At 49.9% G+C, this 19,244-nt stretch overlaps 1 long non-coding RNA gene across 1 annotated transcript; it reads right to left on the bottom strand.

Annotated features, from left to right (window-relative positions):
* Positions 1-10,679: 10,679 nt before the first annotated feature.
* On the bottom strand, positions 10,680-18,690 carry LOC109284077 (uncharacterized). Its single transcript, XR_009457860.1, has 4 exons — positions 18,628-18,690; positions 14,709-14,825; positions 13,525-13,576; positions 10,680-13,251 (listed from the first exon to the last, which is right to left on the bottom strand). It is a non-coding gene; the product is annotated as an uncharacterized LOC109284077 (long non-coding RNA).
* Between the last annotated feature and the right edge of the window lie 554 nt (positions 18,691-19,244).

Raw genomic sequence — 19,244 nt, 5'->3', positions numbered from 1 at the left:
GGAGCAGGTAGAAGGCAACTGGGGCTGGAGGCCTGCACACTGGGGCAGGAGGCCTGGCTAAAATCTCCACCCCCTGCTCAGAACAGTGCAGCAGGGGAAGGAGCGGGGTAGGATGCAACTAGAGGTAAGAGAAACAGAGCAGCACCTTGCCAGCTGCACCTGTACTGGGAACTGCCCTGCTGGAAGCTACACACTGGCTGGGGCCCAGGCCAGTGGGTGCAGGTGGGAGCATGGCACAGACTGCCAGCCCCATGCAAAGTGCCACAGAGGCAGCCATGGGCCAGATCCAGTCGATTGATAGGCCAGATTTGGCCCATAGGCCATATTTTGCTCACCTCTGCTCTAGCTTTTGCTCCGATCCATCAATTAGGAGAACCGAGTTCTGGCCCTGGTTCTGCGGCTAGTTTGCGAAGTGTTGTTGGGAAGCCTCTCTGCCGGTTTCCCACTGTGAGAGACAATTTTGAGCTTTCTTTGCAAAGTGCTTTGAACACATGAATCACAAGTTTCGCATAAGAGCTAAGTATGGCTTCAGTTGCTGCTTGCCCAAAAAGACAGCAATGTCTGGACATGCCTTCCCAGCTGCTTTTTGTCTCTCCCCTACCAGCTCTAGTGAACAGGGTGCATTTAAATACCCTTGACAGGGAGCTATTTGAGGCACCCCTCAATAAACTGAAGACACTACTTAATAGATGTGGGGTGACTCTCAGTAAATGCCAGCTCTTAGTTTTTCCTCATTTTTATATTATAGAAAAATAATAAATCAGTTCTTCTGTGGCAAAGAATGTGGAAAGAGCCCAACAGGGCAGAATGGTTCTGACACTATGGATTCGTATTTGAAATCTCTGAGTTTATCTTGCGAATCATGTTTATAAACTTAACAGTGCTAACCTAGTGTGGCACCCTTGAAAGGATCTCAAGGAACCCCAGGGTGCCATGGCATCCTAATGAAGCAGCTCTGCACTGAGAGTAGAGCTGCTGGAGGTGAATCCTCAGCAGCTCTGCTCTCAGCATGGAGCCATAGTTGGGCGAGACCAGAGAACCCACAGACAAGGTTCTTTGGGTAGTTGTGATCTCTTTTATTAGACCAAATAAATAGTTGGAAAAAGCCTTCTTTTGGGCACAAGTGCCAAAAACTTCAGAAAACTGCAGAAGAACTTCAGAAAAAAACAAAAAAAAAAAAACAACACTTTAGAAATCAACTCCTTCACATAACCTACTCTAAAAGAGATCAACTCAAGAAGGAAATCAATACATGCTACAAAAAACTTAAGAAATAAATCAGGATATCTTCCCAACCATTATACAACAGCTACAAAAAGACTATAAAAAATTTACAACATCCATCCAACATAAAAAGAAAAGATGGAACCAATTACTACAGGAACAACTTTCCCAGGCTCTGAACAACCATCAGAGAAACAACACCAACAACATACAGCATTGCAATCTCATACCTGATGAAACTGAACGAGCCAGTCAACCCTCAACTATTATCAATCTCTCCATGTACGCACTTACCAAAGTTGAAAAATCTGTCGTCTCTAAAGGCCTTTATTTCTGCCCAGAAAAATACCCTAATAAGATGCTACAAATGTGGAGAACTAGAAGAATTTTTACACCTCTGTCTTAAGGAATAATTTCCATAACTAAAAAAAAAAAAAAAAGTCACTTTCAACAACTCTTTATCCTGTGACAACATTGTGGAAAAGATTAACACCAAAAAAAAAATCCAAAAACCCACCAGATTAGACACCTCACAGTGGATGAAATTCAAACCCGGACCACCACTGCAATTCAACAAGGAGAAATGCAAAGTGCTGCACCTAGGGAGGAAAAAAATGTCCAGCATACTTACTGCCTAGGAAGTGACCTGCTTGGTAGCACAGAAGCGGAAAGGGATCTTGGAGTCCTAGTGGACTCCAAGATGACTTCATCACACTGATGATTCATGTTCATCAGAAAAGCTAATGGCACTTTATCGTGCATCAGCAGATGCATGACGAACAGAACCAAGGAGGTGATACTTCCCCTCTATCGGACGCTGGTCAGACCGCAGTTGGAACACTGCGTGCAATTTTGGGCGCCGCACTTCAAGAGGGATGTGGATAACCTGGAGAGGGTCCAGAGAAGGGCCCCTTAACCATATGAGTGCTTGCAGGCCAAGCCCTACAAGGAGAGACTAGGGCACCTGGACCTCTTCAGCCTCCACAAGAGAAGGTTGAACTTATAGGCAGCCACAAGGTTGCCTCTCATCATGGGGGCATAGAAGGGAATTGGTGAGACTTTACTCACCAAGGCACCCCTGGGGGTTACAAGAAATAATGGCCACAAGCTAGCAGAGAGCAGATTTAGACTAGACATTAGGAAGAACTTCTTCACCAGTTAGAGAGTGGCCAAAGTTTGGAGTGGGCTCCTGTGACAGGTACATGATCTGGGCCAACCTAAATGTGGCCCGCACACCTGTTCCCGGGGCAACCGCCCGCCTACTCACCTGCCATGCCTTGTTCTTAATTGATCAATCAGTATTGATTAGCAGGAGGCTGCCTTTGTACTACCCCACTGCTAGGGGGCGTTATCTGTGGCTCCGTTTCCTCCCCTACGCCACAGTCCACACCTTGCCAATGGAATAGCTGTTGTCTCAGCTCTATCATTGTCTGGCCCCTTCCTGTTCTCTCTTGGGCCTTTCTTCCTTTGAGGCATGCTCCCTCTGGCCCTTTCTCTGGGGCCTTATCTACAGTGCTGCCCTTATCTGGGGCTCACAGTGCTCACACTTGGGCTCCTCAATAATGCTGCCCTCTCCTGGGGCTCGCTACGCCCACACTACTGAGAAGCCCCAGTGCCCCCTCTCTGGGCTGGGGTCTACGTACCCCGTACGCTGCACCCGTACTGGTGCTGGGGTCCCCACATTACTGTAGGTTCTCCATGAGGCCTCTTCCAACCCCTAATAGCCTCACCCAAACCACCGGTTCTAACAGCAACAAAACACAAGCCCCTGGGCTATAACATAAACATAAGTCGCCTGGCTATAACAATATTGCTGAAGCCTTAAGAGCTGTCATACGCTGTACCTGTGGTCAGGCTTCTTCCTGCACCCTGGCTTAGGGAGCTCCTGACTCTCTGGCTGCTGGCAGGGAACTCCCTCTGGCTTCCCGTCTGTGCTTTATATAGGAGCCAGGCCCTGCCCCCTCTGGTCAGCTGACCTTCTTTGGTTGCCCTGGCAAACCACAGATGGGCTCCTTATTCCCTGCTAGGGCTCTTTCCCTGGCAGGTTCCCTTCTCTAGGAGCAGGGCACCTCAGTGCTCCGTGACAGCTCTCAAGGGAGGTGGTGCTCTCCCCTACCCTGGGGGTCTTCAAGAGGAGGTTAGATATGCATCTAGCTGGGGTCATCTAAACCCAGCACTCTTTCCTGCCTGTGCAGGGGGTCGGACTTGACGTTAGGGTCGGAAGGGACCTCGATAGATCATCTATGAATCTATATTGACTGCTTCAGGGAAAGAATGAACACTGAAATACTGATCAACAAACACCACCATAACAAACTTCTCCCTGTCAGAGAGAAGGGCCATAGAATCTTTAAGATCCAATCTCTAAACAATAATAAAACCAGCAGATAAAGCAGGAGCTATAGTTAGTCTTAACTGTGAAGACTACATAAAAGAAGCCAACAGACAACTCTCTGACACCATCTACTATGAAAAAAATAGAGGAGGATCCAACTCCCCTTTTTACCTTAAAACTGAAAACAACCAATCACATCATTTCCAACTGGACTACAAGAAAAGCTACAGAATTTGACCTCCCCACTAATCCCCCCACAAAATTTGACCTCCCCACTGATTTTAGGAACATACTCCCTAAAATCCAAACAAGGAAACCCAGGCAAGACTATAATGATTGATTGATGGGCGATCACTCGCGAACAAGTAAGATTGTCTCCCAAGGATCTTAATATGAGTCTGCAGGTGGCTCCATAGCCCAATTCTAGTTCCACATGTCTTGTCTCAGTGAGGACAGGTGTTTCCAGGAGGGATGGGCACTGTGTTGCTGCACTGGATGTTCTTTTTGCCTGTTCCTTTTTCCCCTCTTCTACCTGTCAATACGGTGTTTCAAAGTATTGAGGTCCCTCCCAAAGAGCCTTCCTCCATTTTGGCTGGTCCTGAGCAAGGGTCTCCCAAGTGTTGATGTTCATGTTACACCTCTTCATGTTTGCCTTCAGGGTGTCTTTGAAACACTTTCTTTGCCGTCCGCTATTTCACTGACCTTCTTTTGGCTGTAAGAAAAAGATTCTCTTTGGAAGGCGGGAGTCAGGCATACAAACAGCACGACCTGTCCAGTGAAGTTGGTTTTGGGTGATCATGGCCTCAGTGCTGTTGGATTTTGCTTTGCCCAAGACACTGATGTTTGTGCGTCTGTCCTCCTAGGCATGGGCAACTGGTGCCACCTTGGGCAGGGAGGGCACATGCCCCCCCTGCGACGAGTCTTGTCAACTGGGGGAATGAATCCCCCCTGGCTGATCCTGCCAACTGGGTGGGGCAAGGTCCCCCGTGGGGGATCCCGAGGACTGTGGTGGGGGTTCCCCCCAGGAAATCCCACAACGGCCAATCGCTGTGGCCGATTGCTGCAATTGCTGCAGCTGCTTCTGGGAGTGCACCCCCTATGCATTGCCACTGCTTCCAGCTAATCCAAAGGATCCTGTGAAGGCACCATTGGTGGTACTTTTCCAATCCCTTGAGATGTCTTCTGTAGGGGTGTGCGACGTGGGCCCCATTTGATTTGGATTCAGCCCAAATCATGGACAGTGATTCAATTAGTTGATTCGGATCACTGTCCTTGATTTGATTCAGCCAAATCAAAATCTAAAGATTTGATGCCGATTCAGAGAATCAGTGATTCGGACACAGATACAGCTTTAAAAGTTTTTTCTACATACCTCAAGGTATTAGTGCAGCTTGTGATTGCTGCAATACTGGGGCGGATGGAACATCCCACAGCAGAGTGTGGAGGGAGGCCCTCCACATGCTCGGTGGCAGACCTGGAAGTGGACTGGAAGTACCAAATTAATTTCCCCAGCCTGATGGTTGCTTTGGGGTGGGAAACTCAGCCCAGCAGGGCTGACTTCCTTTTCCCAGCCCAATCTAGCACTGGGGAGGAAAACTGAGCAATCAGGCTCAGGTCCTGTCCCCAGTGCCAAGTGTCAGCACTGGCTTCCCTCCCTCATCTGGCAGGCAGATCGGGGGCCCTCAGCCCCGGGAGGACTGGCACATCCCCCGCAGCCCTCCCAGGGTTGAGCCCCGATCTGCCTGCCAGATGAGAGACTGGTTTTGAGCTTCCCCATTATAGTGTCAGTGGGTCCAAACCGGGTACCCCCAAACCCTGCTATTCTCACCTGCCATGACTTTGATCTTTAAACAAAATTGGGGGAGGGAGGAGATGTTATTAAGGCAGGCACTCACGGGAAGAACCAGGCTGTCTCGAGGTCTGATACAGGTGCTTTATTACTTCATCTGGTCTAACTCTCTCCCCGGGAGGACCAGGGAAAAGGGGGCAGTCTGCCAGATCCACCACCGAGGGCTCTCCAGTATACCAAGGGTCTTTGTCATCTGACAGACAGTAAGTATGATAGCAGCCGATTACTGAAACAATGCAATTGCCTCATTAGCGGCTGATTAACAGCAATACCAGGATTCCCCGGTAGCATCCTGCGCTGGCATGTGGAGCATGGCTCTTTCACCATGTCCCTTTTTCCTTGCTCACCCTCTCTCTGTCTGGGTGGAGGAATTGGGGTCCCATTGCTCTCGGGCAGGGTCAGGCATTTCCTCCCCACGCACCCTCTCCCCCAGGCCACTCCGCCACGTCTCGACTTGGAGCTGCGGCTCTTCTCCGCACCACTGCTCCGTTCCCTGGGACTCATTGCAGCAGTTGGGTTCTTCAGGGAGACAGCCACTTGAGGGATGTTGTTTCACCAGTCCTTTCAGCATCTGTGGGGCGAGTCCCTACCACTGGACCTTCCTCGTAATCCTTTGTCGCTGGGCTCCTCACTTGCTTCTCTCTATATGGACATGCCCGAAGGCAGCTTCTCTCCCATTTTCTCCCCTTCTTATTCTTCCTTCCAGAGCCTCATTGGCTCTCAAGGGTGTGGCGCGCCTTTTCCCCATCCTGTGGCAACTATCCTCAGCTGTCAACCTTCATTAGTAACAGAGTTGCAACTGTGACTGTTACATAGTGAATGGGCAAAATGTTGAAACAGCCTCACTGTTTTGATGAAGTAAAACAGAACAGCTGTTTTGACTCAAAATGAAATTTGAAACAAAATGCTGTTCTGTCAAAACCTTGAAACTGAAGTTAAAACGGAACATGCTGTTTCACCCAGCCCGATTTGTTTCTTCATTTGGAGCAGGTTGGTAAAGGACTTGCTTTTTCCTAATGTTTAGAGTTAGACCAATACTCTCGTAGACTTCTGTGAATACATTAAGAATGGTTTGGAGGTCCATTTCAGATTGAGCATACTGGAACTCCGTTATGGATTTTGTCGTGGTCTTCATTTTGGACTTGAACCTGTTAAGGTTGAAGAGCCTTCCATCCATCCTATACACAATTTCAGTTCCAGGTGGGAGTTTTCTGTTGACGAGGTACATTATGGTGGAGATGAAGATGGAAAACAAAGTTGAGGCAATGATGCAACCTTGCTTCACTCCAGTTTTCACCACAAATGGTTCTGTTTGATTCCCGTTGCTGAGAACCCTTGCTGACACATTGTCGCAGAGAAGTCTCAGAATACTGATAAGCTTGTTTGGGCAACCAATTTTGGACAGGATTTTCCATAGGGCTTTGGGGCTTACCTATAATATCTGACCATGGAACCTTAACTGAGGAAATATTTGGTTTCCTCCATCTGAAAGCCTCTTGTGACCCAAAGATTGATATTTGTCCAAGACACGACAGACTTTCTACAAAAACTTAAAAACATAGACTACCTTCCAAGCAATACCCTCCTAGCCATCATAGATGTTACTAGCTTGTATACCAATATCCCACACCAGGATGGCATCCAGGCCCTCTTTACATATCTACAAGAGCAAGATTACAACTCAGAGTACAGACCTAAAGATATTACTGAATTTATATACTTCATCCTCACACATGACTTCAGTTTCAATAACCAATGCTTCCTCCAGACCATGGACGCAGCTATGGGCACCAAAATGGCCCCACAATATGCCAAACTTGTTATGGACCACTTGGAAGAAGAATTCCTCAAGAACTGCACCATGAAACCCATGCCATACCTGAGATATATAGAGGACATCTTCACCATTTGGGCCCAAAACCTGCAGTCTGATTGAATATGTGATGGAAATCAATAACTCTCACCCCTCAAACAATTACAACCCATACTAGAAGAAGACCCAATTCTTAAAGAGAAATTTCAAGAACCACCCATCCTACCCTTTAAACAAGCACTGAACCTTGCCAACCACGTCACCAGAAACAAGCTTCCTATGGCCTAAAGCACACCAAGTGGATCCAAACCATGCTGGGACAAAAAGTGTAAAACCTGCCAACACATCTCAACCACTTCCACAATTGCTACACCCCACAACAGAACCATCACCATTCCTGGATCTTACATCTGCACCTCCAGAAATGTAACATAGCTCATCCAGTGCACTAAATCCACCAATGTAAAATATGTAGGAGAAACCAAGTAACAACTGCATGCCAGAATGAATACACACTGGAAATCTATCAAAGACAAAAATACCCAATTACCTGTAGGTGCACACTTATTACAAGACAACCACACTCTCTCCAATCTCTCAGTTCTAACCCTCAAAGGTAATTTATAAAGCACCTTTCATAGATGAGCCTATGAACTTCACTTCTTAAATCTACTGGATACAAAGTAATGGACTAAATATAGACATTGGATTTATGGCACATTATAACCGCCTGCCATCTGATAACCCCAGGTAACCTGTCTGCATTTTACCAGCTACATTCTTTTATCAATAGTTCAACATTCTCTCTTACCCCCCCCTCCCCACCTACTTGTCTCACACTTAGTTTCATAGTTGGTAGGGTCAGAGGGGACCTAAGCAGATCATCTAGTCTGACACCCTGCCATGGGCACAAAAGGATGCCCTCTGATCCTCCCTGCCTCACATTTGCATGTTCACAGACCTGCATTTTGCATATTGGTTTCTATTCTACCCAGGAGAGCATAAAATTCACCAGCAGTCTCTTCCCATGCCTGAAAAAGGGTGTTTGTGCCTGAAAGCTTGCAAAGAACAATTTTTCCAATTATTTTGTTGGTCTAGTAAAATATATCACATCTACCCAAAGAACCTTGTCTGCTGATGTCCTTAGACCAGTGGTCTCCAACCTTTTAAGTATAAGATCACTTTTTGAATTAAAATCCAACCCAGGGTCTACTGGGTTACCCACTATAATACATACTATGCCAGCCCTATATGTGCACAGGGTGGAGGTGGTGGAGGCAGCTTTCACTGCATGCTGCACCTCAAACCCCACTGCAGCTGGCTTGGGAGCAGTCTGATGCCATCCCTTGGGAATGGTGGGTGTGAATCGGGGTGACCACCCTGGGCCCTGCACTTTGGGGGGCCCCATGGACAATGCCATACAGGCCCCTCCAAGCTGCTGCGCACCACTGGCTCCATGCTCTGGCTACTCGTCACCCCCCCCAAACTCACCCCACTCTGATAGGCCAGTTGGGGAGCACTGCCTTAGACCGACACATCTACAACCAACAACCCTGAGAACCCCTAGAAGTATTTTTTCCTCTGGGTTAGCTCAGGGTGGTGGTAGGCTTAGAACTGGTGGTGGTGGGTAGCATGGACAGGAATGGAGGGGGAAGGGAGAAGGTCACCTCTCTCCTCCTCCCTGGGTTCCTACTGGTTGTTGAGGTACAGAGTCCTTTGAGCCTGCTGGAGGACTGGGTGCCGAGGCCAGGGTGCCATGTTGGCACTCCACCCTGTGGCAGGAGCTCATGATACCTTATCTGGTGGCCCACAAGGCACTCCTGGTGGAGAGGCCCTGGCCTCTGGCACTTGAAGCACCTGCTTTCCCCTGCCATTCAGTGCTGCCTTTCACCCATAGGATGCATTCATACATCCTCCACCTTTCTGACAAAGAGGCAGGAGCTGTCACAGGTCGCACCTCCTTTACCCCTACTATCACATTTAACCAAGAAAAGAGACTATTTCCTCTGGCAGGGGAAGCGGTTGGGAAATCACAGAGACATCGTGTTACACAAATTGCCAATTGCTCAAATCGTGAGCGAGACCTTATGAGGGGGATAAGGCAAAGTGCTATGCTTATTGATTAAGCGCTTAACACACAGACACCCCCCCCCCCCCCACATTCATACCCCAATTTCTGTTCTGCACTGGTATATGTTACCAGTCTTATCGGTGCTCAGATCAACTTAGAAGCCAGCCAAGCTGATCACGAGTGGGAGCCACGCTCCTGCCAGTCCATCTCATCAGATGGACTGATGCTCCACATGACATGCAGAACAAGACCCAAAATCAGTATGTCTTGCTCCATCTTTTATAGCCTTGTCAATTCACCCAGTTCTCTGGGCTTTTGCTGTGTTATTATTGTGTTCTTCCTTGAAGCTCAATTGATATTATTCTCTCACTGTTCTGGCTTGGATTCTTTTTGTTTTGGTCTTTTATCTGTCTGCATTCTTTAGTCAGTCACCAGCTGGTGTTTTTCCCTTTTCCACAGGCATACTCTCATCCATTCTCTCACACATACAGCATATGAAGTTCAAGCACTTATATCAAGCTACAGAGCAATACAAAATAGAGTTTCTTAAGGCAATGCAAAACTCAAGAAAATACATAAGATTAAGACAACAGGCAACAGTCTATCTCCATGTTATTTACCCAATATAAAGCTGGTATTTATGCCATTTGCATAACAATTGGCCCTGGGAGGGGTTCTAGGCCCTGGTCTGTTCCCATTTCACAGTTCTCGAGAGGACAGAGAGACCAACCACAGGGATATCATGTTAAGTTGCAGGGCTTGATTAGCAAGGAGTCTGTTATAGAGAATGGGAAGAAGGAGGGAATACAGCTGGCGACTGGTGGTGCAGAGTTCTGATGACGGGCTAAGAAGCAAAACCTGCCAAACTGAGTTCATGGAGTGGCAGTAGCAGCTTCTTGCAGACCCTGATGGGCATGTGCAGGCCCAGAAGAGGGGTGATGTGGTGGGAAGGAAAGGGGAGGTCAGGGTGGAAGGCAGGGCATGTTTCCTAAGCCTGTGTGAAGCGGCTAGTATTCGCTTCAGATTCGGATGATTTGGGGGACAGTGATTCAAAAGTCACTGACCCGATTCAATTAAATCGGGAACTGATTCGGGGATTCGACAGCAGTTGAATGTCTGAATCTCCAAATCAGCCAGGCCAGGACCAGGACCATTCCCCACCCCTCTCTCAGCCCAGCAATGGCTGCCCTGCCTACACCAGCTCCCAGCACTTGTAAAAAAAAAAAAAAGAGCCCTGGCTCACTGGGTGCTGGTGGGCAGGGGGCAATCCCTTTTGCTCCCCACTGCCCCATGCTGCATGGGGTCTCTGTGTAAGCCCCCTGACCCCCCCTCACTCCCCCAAGTGCCCCACATGGGCCAGCTCCGGCCCTTTAAGAAACCCCCCCCAACCCCTCCTCAAAACTTACTGCTCCTGCCAGCAGGGGGCAATCCCTGTTGCCCCCCACCATGTGTGGGGGCTCTGCATGAGCCCCTGAAGCCCTGAGGTTGCTGCAGGAGTGGCGAGTCCTGGGGCTTTTCTTGGCTTTTTTCCCCTTAAAAGGGCCAGACCTGGCCCAGGCCAGGTACCCGTGGTGGGACTGGGGGAGCAGGGGTTGGGGGACTCATGGCAGAGCTCCCCATTCAGCATGGGGCAGTGGGGGGCAGCAGGGATCCCTCCCCATCTGGCAGCACTTGGTGAACACCAGGACTTTTCTTTAAAGTACCAAGGTGGGTGTGGGGGAGGAACAGCCATGGGACGTCTGGGGGAGCAGAGCGGGCTGGGAGAGGTCCCCCCATGGTCCCCTCCCCCCTGCCCCATCCCTAGTACTTACCAGCTCAGAGTCGGCTACAGCTCCCTGCTGCAGTCACCAGGGACTGCTTGAATCAAAGCTCTCCGAATCAAAGATTCGGAGAGCTTTGAATCTTTGGGAAAGATGTGGGGTGAAGTGGGTACACTAGTAGGAAGGAAGAGGCTGCAAGCGGATCTAGACAGGTTACAGGGGTGGGCCGATGAGAACAGGATGGGTTTCAACACTGACAAGTGCAGGGTAATGCACCTGGGGAGGAAGAACCAGCAGCATACCTACAGGCTGGGGAACTCTCTTCTCGCCAGTGTTGAGACAGAAAAGTATCTTGGAGTCATCATTGATGCCACAATGAACATGGGCCGACAAAGCGGGGACACGGTCAGGAAGGCCAACCATACCTTGTTGTACATCCAGATACATCTCAAGCAGGTCCAAGGAGGTGATCCTCCCCCTCTATGCGACACTGGTCAGGCCGCAGCTGGAGTACTGTGTCCAGTTCTGGACGCTGCACTTCAGGAGGGATGTGGCCAATATGGAGAGGGTCCAAAGGAGGGCCATCCGCATGATCAGGGGTCAGCAAGGCAGGCCCTATGAGGAGAGGCTGAGGGACCTGAACCTGTTCAGCCTCCAAAAGAGAAGGCTGAGAGGGGATCTAGTGGCAGTCTACAAACTAGTCAAGGGGGACCAACAGGCATTGGGAGAGTCCCTGTTCCCCCGAGTGCTCCCGGGAGTTACAAGAAACAATGGACACAAGCTGGCAGAGGGTAGTTTCAGGCTAGACATTAGGAGGTGCTATTTCGCTGTCAGGGCGGCTAGGACCTGGAACCAGCTTCCAAAAGAAGTGGTGCTGGCTCCTACCCTGGGGGTCTTTAAAACGAGGCTGGACAAACATCTGGCCAGGGTTGTTTGACCCCAGTACTCTTTCCTGCCACAGCAGGGGGTCAGACTAGATGATCTCCTCAGGTCCCTTCTAATCCTACCAACTAGGAAATCGATTCGGACTTTTAAATTGGTCCCGATTCAATTCTTTATTTGGAGATTCACCACCAAATCGGGCCGAATCTCCTCCAAATCTAATTACCACCTGAAGCTTCGCACAGCCCTAATGTTTCCCCAACAATAAGTGTCCTCCTTCCTGCAACTCAAGAGCCTCACATACCAGAACCTCGGGGCCAGGAGAGAGAACAAAGCTAGGAGTCAGCCAAAGACAGTCCCCGGTGTCATTTGGAGCCAGTTGTCTTTGGGATGGCACCCTATTGTGAAGGCATTTTTCCCCCTGGGAGCACCGACTGGTTTTAAAGAATGGTGGGGATGGCACAGGCTCCAAGGCAAAGATCATTTCCTCACAGGTTCCCCCAGCATCTGGGCTGGCCTCTGTCTGAGGGGTTTCCTTTTAATCCCTCCCCCTCAAACTTTTGGAGCCAGTCTGTGTCCTTTGGGTTCTGCAGTGCCCTAGAAGGGTCGAACAATAGGTGAACTATTGTTGCAGTCTACAAGTATGAGTCTGCTTGCCTGGATGCAGACAATGGCGAGTGCTGAGCAGGTAGATGTCCCCAAACCCTTTCCACATTGCTGGCAAAATTATGGATGCTCCTGGATGTGGGTGCACTGGTGGTGGGCCAGTTTTGAGGAGTGCAGGAATCTCTTCCCATAGTGCGAGCACCAATGTGGCTTCTTCCCCATGTAGATGAGCTGCGTTGAGTCAGGTTGGAGGACAGGTTGAAAGTCTTCCCATATTCCAAGCACTGATGTGGCTTCTCCCCATTTGGATAAGCTGGTGCCAGGCCAGATCAGAGAACTGAGTGAAGCTTTTCCAATACTTCTGAGTATCAATGTGGCTTCTCTTTTCTGTGGATGAGCTGGTGCTGGACCAGGAGGGAGAATTGGGTGAAGCTCTTTGCATGCTATGAGTACTGATGTGGCTTCTCCCCTGTGTGGATGACCCAGTGTTTGGTCAGGTTGGAGGATCAGGTGAAGCTTGTCCTGCACTCAGAGCACTGATGTGACTTCTCCCACATGTGAATCAGCTGGTGCTGGGCCAATTTAGAGAAGCAGATGAAACTGTTCCTACAGTCTGAGCTCCAACGTGGCTTCTCTTGCGTGTGAATAAGCCCATGTTGGAGAACTGGATGAAGCTCTTCCCACACTCCAAATACTAATGTGGCTTCTCCCCTGTGTGTATAAGTTGGTGTTTGGTCAGGTTGGAGGACAAGTTGAAGCTCCTCCCACACTTGGTGCAGTAGTGTGGCTGCTCCTGCCTCTGCACACACTGGTGCTGGGACTGGTGTCCAGATGAGCTGCAGCTGTCCTGTGCCCCACCCTGCCCAGCTGGGCAGGGTCTGCCCCAGCCCCACTTCCTCCCTCACTGTGGGGGGGGGGGGGGGCATTGATCTGCACCCCCATGCCCCTTCCCTCCCCACTCCTCTTCCACCACAACAGACTTACCAGCTGGACACAGCTGTATCAGAAATTGGATTGGTATCGGCCGATATGCCTCCTTAAAAAAAAAAAAAAAATCAGCTATTACTTTGGCCCCCAAAATCTCCATCAGTGCACTCCTAGGTGAGGGAGGGGCAGGTCCCTGGGCTGGACTAATATGTTCCCTACTTGTTGCAGTTCTGAGCCAGAATCTCAGAGTTTCTGGCCCACCTGTCAGACCCATGACCTCAGACTGTGCTAGGAGAAGTATACATGGGACACATGGGTTAGGACAGTACCTGAATAACTTCATGTTCTAACGGGCTAAGGAGGACTTAGAGCTGTGGCTCTCTCTTCTGCAAGAAGTAGGGTTGTGCATCTTGCCTGCTTCCAGGGCAAGGTCTGGTACAGGGAAATATCCCATGGAGCTTTCCTCTGCTGATGGGTCCCAGGTGGCCTCCGTGTCACAGGAGTCTGCACCAACGTAAGGCCTTGGCATGAACTTGAGCCTGGGCTCTGTGCCGAGTCTCGGCTTCATGACACTCAGGGCCCCAGAGGTGAAACAGAAAAGGGACAATTGTGGTGCAAGCCATTGGGGATTCACTTCCCCACACAACCTGAAAGTTTCTGAATCCCACCCATGCTATGGAGCCATTTAATGCTGCCTGAGACCATGGCAAAACACTTCCCAAGTTCCATGTTAACCTGATCAGGAGAATCCAGGGAGAGCCTCAGCTTCCTTCTTGTCCAACAGTAATGGTTACACTGAGCTTCCTTATATTATGCCAATTTTCATGGTGGACTACAAATCCCATCATGCCCTAGGAGAAGGTATTAGAGAAGTATGGCTACCTTGGTCTGGGGAATGAACTCCCAGATTGCCGGGTGAAGATGGAAATTTAAGATAACGGTATCCCAGGGAAACGAGATCTGGGCCAAAAATCAAGACAGCAAACCTGATTGTCCCCCAACATGTCATTAGAGGGTTTGTCATTAGAAGAAGGGAACAGCTGCTTGTCTCCAAATTGTTGAATTTCAGGGAGTGGGAACAACACCTCCCTGGACACATTATAGGATAATGTACCATGTTTGAAGTCAGCATGCTGGAAGGGCAGCACAGGGCAGAACTGCAGTTTCCAGGTCCTCCTGGCACTCTGGGCACAGAGCATTTCTGAAAGAAGAGTAGGGTGGAGGGGACAGCCACAACTCACCTGGAAGCAGGTCCTCTGATCTTGAGATTTTCCCATGGTCTCCATTATCACAGACCTAGAGCTCCACCTGTGCTTGCTGGATGCTTCAGATTAAGTCAGGTGTGGGACCTCGGTATCCTATTTGGGGCAGTGATTAAAGAGGGTTAGTGACTGGGTACTGGATGCAGAATAACCAACTAGTATTTGGAGAATGGATCCAATAAACTCAAGGTTTCTCTACGAGGGCCTTGATGGACAAGGGAGGATGGGCATGTAGGAAAGAGAAGGCACTGAAGGGAGAAGCCTGCAACAGATGATGGTCCTTGTCACCCAGGTAGTGGAGGGATGGTCATAGGAAACAAGGCACCAACCACTCCTGGCTAAGAAATGGCATTAACCAGTGATGGGCATGGAGATGTAGTGATCCATGATGTACCAGGGAGCAGAAAGATAAAGCTTTTACTGTTTTCAAGGTACAAAAAAGAAGAGATATTAGACCCACTTATGGATGGATAACATTTATCTTATCAGTGTAATTCCAGGAAAAGGAGTGAAAATGGGCTTAGCTAAAGTGAAGGTTTAAAGCGAGGACTTGTGGCAGTGAAAAGCATCTGACAGGTGGCTGATAATGAGATTTTTTTTCTGGGAGAGGGTAATTCAACATCACCAGGGCACAGGAAAGGATGATTTTAGAATAACTGTAGCTGTAAGCAGCAATCATCCCCAGAGCCATACCTTGGGGGTTGTGAATCAGGGCAACCACCCCGGGCTCCACACTTTGGGGGGGCCCCCCACAGACAGTGCTGTATAGGTCCCATGAATAGTGCCATTGGCATGTGCTGAGGGCAGTACCACTCCACATGCCACTGGCTTCACGCTCCGGCTGCTTGCCACCCCTCTTCCTGCACAGGCCCTGCAAAGGCTGATATTCTCCGGGCTCTGCACACCCCTAGGGTCAGCTCTGATCATCCCATCCAATGGGACGATCATCCCAGGAGGGGAGATGAGTGCACAGGATGGCGAATACTGCAGGGTTTAACACAACATTCCTGGGAGTCATGGATATGGACAAAAGGAAGCAGAAGGACACACATTTCACAACATGTGAAAGGCCACAATATAGAAATGGTCTATGTTAGGGATGCACCAATAGAGATTTTTGTGGCCAATACCGATAGCCCATTTTTAAGAAGGTATATTGGCCAATATCAATTGGATTTCTGATACCCAGCCCGGCAGCATGAAGAGCTGCCTTCTGCTGGTAAGTCTGGTGTGGGGGGAGGGAAGGGCAGTACAGGGTCAGATCAAGGCCCCTGTGGGGAGGGAGGCATGGGGCTGGGACCAGGGCAAGCGCTGCTCAGCTGGGTAGTGTGGGCATGGGATGGAGCCATGGCTTGTCCAGGGGGTGTGGGGAGGTGGGGGAGCCAATCCCACTGCTGCGCACTGCTTGTCCAGGAGCTGCTGGTTCAGCAGCTCATCCAGTGCTCATCTAGGAGGACATGGGGGGGGGGGGGGCTGTGCCAAGCTTTTCTTGGCAGAGCGGGGCTGCGCTGGGGAAGGGCAATGGTGAATTTGTGGCTGCAGCCCCCCACCCCCATAGCCCATTCCCAGCACAGCCCTGCCCCACTGGGAAGAGCTTGGTGCAGCCCTGGCCCCAGCCTGCCCTGCCACACACAGATCTGGGGGCATGCACCCCTCCTCCCCCTGTGCCCTCCCAGATGAGTGGCGGGAGCCGCTGGGTGAGCAGGCAAGCACCAGATGAGCTGCCGGACTAGTGGCTCTTGGCCGAGCAGTGCACAGTGGTAGGAGTCGCCCCCCAGACATACCCCAGCAGCACTTGTCCCAGCCCTGCCCCAGGCCCAGCCTCATGCCTCCCTCACTTTGATCTGTCCGCCTAGCGCCTTCCCTCCCCTTCCGCCACACCAGACTTACCAGCTGGAGACGGCTCTCCAAGCTGCCAGGCTGTGCTCCTCGCTGCCTGTGCTGCGCTGCAGCCGCATGCATGCACAGGCCATTTATCAGCCAAAATTAATGGCCTGATATGGCCAATTTCCAATATAGTAAATTTTCTTTATGTTGGTGCCAATCCAATATTGGACCAATGTATCAGTGCACCTCCAGTCAATGTGGTCTTTGTTGAGCTAGAAAAAGCATTTGAGCACTTCCCTAAGAAAATCCTCTGGGGAAAAGGGAAGGTAGAGAAAGCATGAGAAAAGCAAACTGACCTAGGAAAAGACAAGTACTGCAAGGCTGGACATTAAGCCAGAACAAACCCCTGTATTAGAAATCCTCTGGAAATGAAAACTGGTTCTCACTAGGCCCTGCACCTAGCCCGCTTCTTTTTATCATTGTGATGGGGGTCTGATCTGGGGGAGGGATGTTAGGGAGAGGACAAGAAAAGAAAACTTTTGAGAATTGCAGAGTGAGCTTGAGAACACAGGTCTTAACATAAATACAGCAGAGCCAGAGTCTCTGGTCCATTAAAATGAAGATATTAGGAAGGAATGTGGATAGAAGCTTCCAGTGACCCCTTGGTAGAAGTGCCTGGGTTACATCACTCATACATAGATCACTAGAGGAAGACTTGAACGATGCATTTCCTCATGTGTTGTAGCAGCAGCAGATAAGACTTCATATTAACTTCTGCTAGGTTGTAATGAAAGGAGAAAGGGGATTTAGATATCACAGAACTGAGCACACTAGGCTTGTTCAGTGTGTTTGGAGATTAAATGCTAGGCAAAAGTGGGAGGAAATAAGAATCACTCTGAAAGGAACAGCCCTTAGTGCATTTACATACAATGAAGTGGAGATGATATGAATACACTGACAAGGCAAAGGGAAATTATGTTGTGAAGCAACTGCTGAATATGGAAGCACCAGGTGTTACAAGAATGGGGAAGACACAAGTGAAGGAGGCTGGATCAAATGAAGGAGGATATATCAATACGTAGTGTGAGAGGTCTAGTCACTGACAGAGTAGTGTGGATTTAAACTGCCAGCCAAAAGTTCATGCGGATGAGTCTATTGAAACACAAGGAGATGACTACAACATGTTTGAGTCCACACAGCTCCGTGGAAAAGCAAGAACCAGAGCTTTACCCAGGGAAATGAAGGCTTGGTAATTCTTCAGCATCTGGTACTGGTAAAGCACCTGGTTTTCATCTTCCAGCAGCTCCTACTCCTCTTGTGCAAAATACATCCTCAAACACCTCCCAGAGCTGCAGTCACAAGCACTACAGCATCAGGGCCTCCTGTGCCAGCTGCTTCCAGCCCTCACAGACCTGCTTGCAGTCACTCTGGATTACCACTAATTTCAGGCTTAGCCATGACAGGTAGGGGTGCAAGATTCCCCATTAGTCAGCTGACATATGATGTGGATGCAGCTGTGGTCATAGGAGCTCATGTGTCAGCCTTAGCCCAGCTGTAACAGGGGGCCTCCTCAGGGGGAATCCCAGTGGCCCACCTACTTGTTTTTGGGCCAACCACCTGCCTTCTCATCCACCACACCTTGATGTTAGTTGATTCATTAATGGATGTCAATTAGGCAGGAAGCTGCCCATTTTAGTGCCCCAATGCCAGGGGGCACTCTCTGCAGCTCCTTTCTTCCCCTATACTGCAGCCCAAGCCTCACAGATGGCATCTTGATGTTCACATAGTCACCAGTCCCCACACTGGGCCCCAGAATCATCCTAACAGGACCCCTCCATGATCCCTCCACTCAGCCTCTCTACCTTCATTCAGGCTACCTAGCCCCCCAAAACCATTTTCCCCTTGGGTGCCCCAACCCACCTTTCACCAGGGTGGTAACTGGCCTGGCATTTCCTGGGGGCTTCCGCACCACTGAGAGCCCCACCAGGCCACCCACTCCCAGCAGGGCGCAGTTTTAGGTCATGCCCAGGACCAGGAGCCTCCCAACCATCCCCTACAACTCCTCCCTTACCTCCAGATGTTCTCAGCGGCACTCCAACCAGGCAATGTTTTTGCCTGACCTCCAGCAGCTAAACTGCCCTGTTTATATATGCAGCCCTGGACTCCAAAATGGCTGCCCTCATCAGGCACCTGGTGGCTGCCAGCTCCAGGCCCTTAAAGTGGCAGGCACACACAGTGCCCTGCCACACCAGCTCATCATGTTCTGTCTGCTCAGTCCTTTTAGAGGCAGGGAGCCCTGGTTCCACTCACTCTGACCAGGTCTTCCCATGCCCTTACTGGGCACAGAGGGCTCATGGGGGCACGAAAAAGGGGTAGGGGCAAGTGAACGTTGACCGCTGGAACTTGAATAAGTTTACTGATTGTTACCATGGCAGCACGACAAGGCCCAAGATACAGCTTCTTTGTGCTGGGAGCTGCACACACATAATGAGAAGGATCAGGGCCGAGCCTGGGAGCTGCCCAGCCACAGAGATCAGAGCTTGGTCCCAGCCCAGCCACGTGGTAACGAATATTGCAAGCCTATCCCAGACAGGGGCAGACATTGAAGCCTCTTCCCCTGAATGCAGGACAACCACTCAAGCACCCAGACCCATACTTGAGCCTTACATTTAGTAAGCCTTACACCTG

This window comes from Alligator mississippiensis, chromosome 16 (genome assembly GCF_030867095.1).
Source record: "Alligator mississippiensis isolate rAllMis1 chromosome 16, rAllMis1, whole genome shotgun sequence".
Classification (NCBI taxonomy): domain Eukaryota; kingdom Metazoa; phylum Chordata; order Crocodylia; family Alligatoridae; genus Alligator; species Alligator mississippiensis.
Note: the sequence above shows the minus strand (reverse complement) of the source record. Positions and strands in the feature narration are given on the sequence as shown.